Source organism: Typopeltis vanoorti, chromosome 6 (genome assembly GCF_054136105.1).
Source record: "Typopeltis vanoorti isolate ZY-2024b chromosome 6, IOZ_Tvanoo_1.0, whole genome shotgun sequence".
Taxonomy (NCBI): domain Eukaryota; kingdom Metazoa; phylum Arthropoda; class Arachnida; order Uropygi; family Thelyphonidae; genus Typopeltis; species Typopeltis vanoorti.
Window position 1 is genome coordinate 136,370,268 of NC_143554.1, and position 6,962 is coordinate 136,377,229.

Genomic DNA, 6,962 nt, shown 5'->3' on the forward strand with positions numbered 1-6,962 from the left:
AATAGCAGATTAAATTTCCAAACAAAGAACCGCTGTTCATCGTCTGCGAGTTCAGAATCGTACATTCTGATGAATGCTTGTGAATGGAATTAGGTGGAATGATTTTCATCTTTTGATGTGATACTGTCACTCAGCTATTGAATAAAATGTTTGAAGAAATGCTGAATTTGTTCCGTAGAGGGGGATTTCCCAATTATTTAATCTTTAACCCATCCGATGTACTAATGATGTACGATGAAAAATAAGGCAAAATGCATCTCTATTTCTTTTTTGATTGATTGAGCAAAGACCGTATTATTCGATAGCTTTACAAAGTGATATTTACATGGAAAAGAGCTCCCTATGTAAATTAAGAAAGTAATCGCACCATGCCCTCTTTGAACAGCTGAGACGTCATGTATGTAAGTTCCTTTACTTTGTCTGCTACAACACTTTCGCTTTTTTCTTATTTTAATGCCTTTATCTCTCCTAAATAGATTTACTTTTTCCAATGATTCATCTGATCTCATACTATATCCGAAGTACAATAACTTCTGTTAGTAATCAATGCCGTCAAGTACAGATTTGTTTTTATATTCTCTAAAACTATATTTATGAAGTTATGGAGTCCATGGAATACTCAATAATGTCTCCCACGTCTATAAGAATTCAACTGAATTGACTAACTTTCTGGATTCCTTCTTAAAGATCCAGCTTTCACATCCTCGGAAAGACCATGCTTTACGAATGCTAATTTTCATGGTCCGACTAAGATCTTTATCTTTCTCAATTTTTGTCAATTGAGAAAGATAAATTACAATAACTTTTTCTCCGTAGCAATACTTCTTTTAATTCCTCCTTCACATTGACCTTCATTTCTTATCCTGGACCCTAGAAATGCAAAACTTTCAAAGACCTGTATTTTACACGCTAAATCAAAACTTCATTCAAATATCCCGAAGCGAAGACAACCTGTGTTTTATCCATGTTTAATATGATACAATAATGAGAATACAATCTACATCCCCCCCCTTTTTTTCCCTACTGGAACAAGTCCTGGTCTGAGAACAATGTCTTTAGTGATGCTTGTTGTTGTCATACACTTCTCTGATTTAAAGAATTAAGTGATCACGTATTTTCACATCTCTCGTCACATAAATGTTCTCTTCGAACTATATTCTTGGATATCGTATTAAAGCAATGATTCTGTAATTGTTAATTTACTGATCTGGTAAAGCGTTTTACGAATGTGCGTGTGTGTGGCGTGGGCACATGAGTGCTTCATACATAATGTGATATTCGATCAAAACAATTAAAGAAATAATCAACACGGAAGTGTAAAAAGTGATATCCAAAGTACGAGGAAGAAGTTCTTACCAGGATTATGCCCCTGACCTCTCCTTATACGAATTTATCAAAGCAGAAAGGCGGTAGGAAAGTTGAATAGACGTATTTGTGACGAAATTTCCTTGGCATTCTTGTCAAAAATAATATTTAAAAGCGCGTTGATTTCTTCCTACGGGATACAAAAATATTTGTAATCACTGCACTGTCATCACTCTTGTCTTATTACGGAATAATTTCTGGAGTCTCGGTTGTAAAGAATTCTTCGTCGACTAAAGCTCCGTCCAAACGGACAATCTTTTTGGACAGATTTCGGATGTCGATCCTCAGAAGACCAATTGATCATGCAGATGGTGGGTCGGTACTCATTATATAGTTTAGCAGAAGCTTTTTTTTTTAAATTTTTTTTGCACATTTTGACATTGCCATTGATGTTATGCTGTTAATTTCATTTTCTTCACTTTAAATGCATTTAACCGAGCTTTTCGTTTCTCAGCGCCTATTTTTGGCAGGGTAGTCGCAAAGGATTTTTTTTTCTGGTTCACAATATCAAACTTTTATATTTTTCTTAACCAAAATACGAAAGAATAAAAAATAATTAGCAGTTTCAAAAATTTCAGAATATTTGAAACTGCTCTAGCAGAATGGACTTGTTACAAATTTTGTAATAAGGTGGCACTTCGTAATCATTCCCTACTGAAGTAATACAAGGCGGAGACTAATACTCTTTGTCCCAGCCGATTTCATGGGAAAAAATGACATAGTTACATCCGATAACCGATTTTGTGACACGTATGCTGCGCTTGAATTCAGGGTCGCAAATTAGGGGAGCACTTCACAATATTATTTTCTCAATACCTAATTGACGTTAATTATACGTAAAATCTGCTAATTTTTATAATAAATAATAAATATTAAAATACAAAATAAAATCGAATTTTAACTATAAAATGACACTTACCATGATTTCCTAAGACCATATTCTTATATTTAAGAAACATTACCTTAATTTTATTAACAATTATACATCAAAATCAATGAAATGAATGAATCACAATTATACTGTCCTTCGGCAATTTTATTTTCATCTTAATAATTTCTAACTAATTTAATATTACCATTCTTTTAAAAAAGAAACTCTATTCAAGAATTATATGTTTTTAAATTCCAATTACAAATTATGTTATCTTGTTTATTTACAAAAGTCTGTAACATTCCTAGTTTTTGAGTCTTATTCTTGATTTTTTTTAATTTTTACATTGAATCATTTTATTCATTTAATGTAGTGATTTTTTTTTTTGAATTTACTATTTTTCTATATTTATTCACCTTAGTTTAAGCTTCAGTGAATTTTCATGACGTAAAAGAATGATTCATTTGAAAAATATAAATTATTTCTAAAATCTAACTTTATTCATTATTATTTAAATAAATTTGAAAAATGTATGAAATAATATTTAAATTTGTTTACAAAAAATTATAATTAGCCTAATATACCTCATAAAGTTTCAAGATAATTAATATATAATTTGAACGGGCAAAAAAGCAGGAAACTGATTTTAAGACAATCCAATACCCTTGGAGGGTAATGGATGGCAATGCTGTACCAATGAAGTTTTAACTGAGGTTCGGCTGTTGCTGTTACCCTCCTGCCATGATCAGAGCTTTAATAGCTCATTAACACCTTATCCCTACACTGTCCTCTACAGATAACGGGGAATATGAAAAGCATTCTTGCTTCGCCCCTTTAAGCCAGTCCTTATAAGGACTATAAGCAGGAAACTTTCAGCCTGCCCAAGTGGCAGCCATGCTTTTTGATCCCTTGCCAAAGCAATTGGTCATAACTTTTGTCCTACACTATTCCCACCCATATCATACCCAGCTGGCTCATTTGAAACATCACCCACTGAAAAGCTAATCTCCTGGCTTCACACTTTTCCTTTAGTGCATGCGTATCTGACAATGGGAAACGTCCCCCAGTCATTCCAACTGGCAAACATGCAATATCCCCTATATTCTTTTGCCAGAAAGATATCAGAAACCTACTGGAGACACAAAAAAGTCTCCAGACCCTGATGGCATTCCTACAATTGCCTTAAAGGGCTGTGCACACCTCTTTTTTCCAGGCTAACACCTTTTTCCATCAGATGTATGGAGCTGTGCTTCCTATGGTGTCCTTTCTTAAGACTCTTTTGCGTGACCAGCTATTTTGATGTAATGTAACCAAAATACAGTGGGTAACAAATATTTTCTTTATTGAATTCATTGGGAAATGTTAACAGTGTAAACTAAATCTTGTGAAATATTTCTAGGTAATTACATGTTCGAATATTTCTCTGTGAATATACTTGTATATAATATTTCAGCAAAATAAAATAACATTTGTAAATTTAAAAGAACAAAGATTTGTGTAGTTGATATGTTTTCCACAATGAAATTTTTACTCAGTTATTCTGTTTAGAAGTCGATATATAAATCCATAACTTTATACCTTAATGCAATTCTGTTTATTTATTGTAAAAAAGTTCTAATTTCTTTAGGAAAAAGAAATGAACTTTTAAGATCTAGAAAATGACATCTATACGAAGACCATATGTGTAAAAATCAGTGAAAAAGAAATCTTTAGGCAGAATCTTTAACAGAGATCATGATACAAGAAAATGTAAATATAAAAAAAAACATCACTACTGTGAAATTAATGTTGAAATGGAAAAAAAGTTGGGAAAACTGATATCCTGTAATTAATTATTTTAGAAAAATGTCTAATGCTACCTACTGACATTGTCTGAGTTATATATGTGAAAAGATTATTGGAAACATAGATTTCTGCTAAATTATGCATGCAAAAAATATTTAAGATTTTTACACAGTTATTCTGCTTAGAAGTTGATATATCAATTCATAATTTTATCCCTTAACCACCTTACCAGCCATTATGGATTAAATACGTTATCATATGCTTCATATCCATCATATATTTCAATGTAATATCAATGGTATTAAAATATTAATATGCACTTTGCATCCATGATAACCTTGACGTCTATAGACATCTTGCCAGTAGCATGGTTAATACAATTCTGGCAGTAAGAACCAAATAGGAGTAAGGGTAAAGGACTCAGGATGGTATATCACTGTCATCCCTGTCTGTTCTTATCAGATGTAGATATGAAATATCACACACAATAAAATCACCAAATCGTACCACACTGAGAACAGACAAAAACAAAACACTCGCACAACTCACACACACACACACACACACACACACATGAAAATAACGTTCCCTTTCCACTTCAACTGAATGATATCACATTGGAAAGAAACCTATAAGGAATAAGAATCAATTGCAGTTTATTTACTGCAATTCGTTTTTTCACGCTGCAGATCGCCATGTGTGTTGTGCTGCACTGTACTGTTTTGTGTATCACATAAAGTAAAAGAAAAAAAAATGAGCAAACCCAAAACTCTTTGAAATTTTCTTTCTTCGGGAAAATAGCAAGAGACAAATCTTGTGAAATATTCCTAGGTAATTACATGTTTGAATTTTTCATTGTGAATATACTTAAATAATATTTCAGTCAAATAATGTGTATTTTGTAAACTTAAATGAAGAAATTTAGGTGTCATTGATGTGTTCCCATATTAAGAATATTTATTCTGCTTAGAATTTGTAATAAAGTTAACATTTTAATTAGAAAAGTAATGAAGCTTTTAAGATCTTAAACATGATATAGAAACAGTAAAACTGAGATTTCAGTAATTAATTATTTTAGAAAATATAAAAAAAATGTGTGTGTGCGTTTGAGTGGGGTTGCAGGGGATATTTATTCTGCTTAGAATTTGTAATAAAGTTGACATTTAATTAGAAAAGTAATGAAGTTTTTAAGATCTTAAACATGATATAGAAGCAGTAAAACTGAGATTCCAGTAATTAATTATTTTAGAATATATAAAAAAATGTGTGTGTGTGTGTATTTGAGAGGGGGGAGTTGCAGGGGATACCGCTGATATCCAGTAATTAATCATTTTAGAAAATGTGAACATGAAAGAAAAAAAAAATGTATGTGTGTTTGGTGGGGAAGGTGCAGGGGATACCACTGAAATCCAGTAACTAATTATTTTAGAAAATGTCTACTGGTATAGTGACAAATATTTTCCCATAGTTCCACAATCGAGCCAAAGACCCTATCATTTGACCAAATATCCTCCTAGAATTCCAACATCTAAGCATTACCCATAATGACACATGCAAACAAAAAACTAATCTCTCATCACTGACAAATACCGACACATCCCAGAATTCCATGCTCTGATCATTATCCAAAATTCCACACTCAAAGCAAAACTCACAATGTGATATCAATGATGGATGGTTCCCCCATGGAAATTCCAAACATTCCATGGGCAAAAAATTACCCAGAATTCCATGCTCGAACCAAAAGACACAATATGACGTCACACACAGAGAGAGAGAAAGAGAGAGATATGATCCTGATCTTATCTCCAACCATCACCCACATTTCCACACACGAACCATTACCCAGATTTCCATATGCAAACAATTACCCAGAATGCCATATGCAAACCAAAAGACGCAACGTGACATCACAGACAGATGTGTCTCCCAGTGAAATTCCGAGCACTCCATACTCTTGACGTTACTTATCTAATCACACAATAACATCACTGATCTTATCAGTACCCAGAATTCCATACTCGAACAATTACCCACAATTCTACACTCGAACGAAAGACACAAAGTGACGTCATTGATGGATGTGAAATTCCATGCTCATGATGTCACGAATCCTTATCTTAACTTGATCTTGTTCTTAAAGTCACCCCTACTACTTTGGACAGGTGCTTCACTTACAGAACTAAAAATTAGGTCATGAAGGACTAAGTGAAAGATTTTTGTGAGCAATATTTCCTAGCATTTACACGGCAGTGCTATTGTGGAGTATGCGAAGAAAACTAAACTATTTAAATAAGTTATACTACTATTTCACTAGAAATTTACAATTTAAATGAGTTAACGTATTTCCGAATTTAATTTTCTATTTAAATATTGCATTTCTATATTGATCATATAAATTTTATCGAAATGTTCATTTATTAAACCGATACACCTTAGTTATCACTGATTATTTAATTGATATACCAAGAATGCTTCATGAGCTAGCATCTAGAAATTTAATTAACTATACCAAAAAATCTAATTTGCAATGAATGTAATAATTAAATGCAATTTTAAAAATTACAGCTCATTTAGAATTTGATATCCCACTGATTATTATATTATACAAATTCTTCAAAATCTTTTAAAATTTAATATAAGGTCATAACGATTACTAAATCAATAAATTACGATAACTCGGAAGTATATTAGGAACTGAAATATCCTCGTGTTTTCAGACGTTTTGTGGATAAGTAATTGCTAAAATAATTTTATAATTTGTTCAGTGCCATGATCGTTGTCGCTTTCTTTCTTATTATTAGGTTGATAGCAGGAAATTCTCATCAATAATTAATATTATTAATATCAATAATTATTATTAAGTGGAAAGAAATCGCTTTATGGCACTGTTATTCTGAAACAGTCTTGTAGACGACAGCAGTTTGATGAAGAAAGAAAG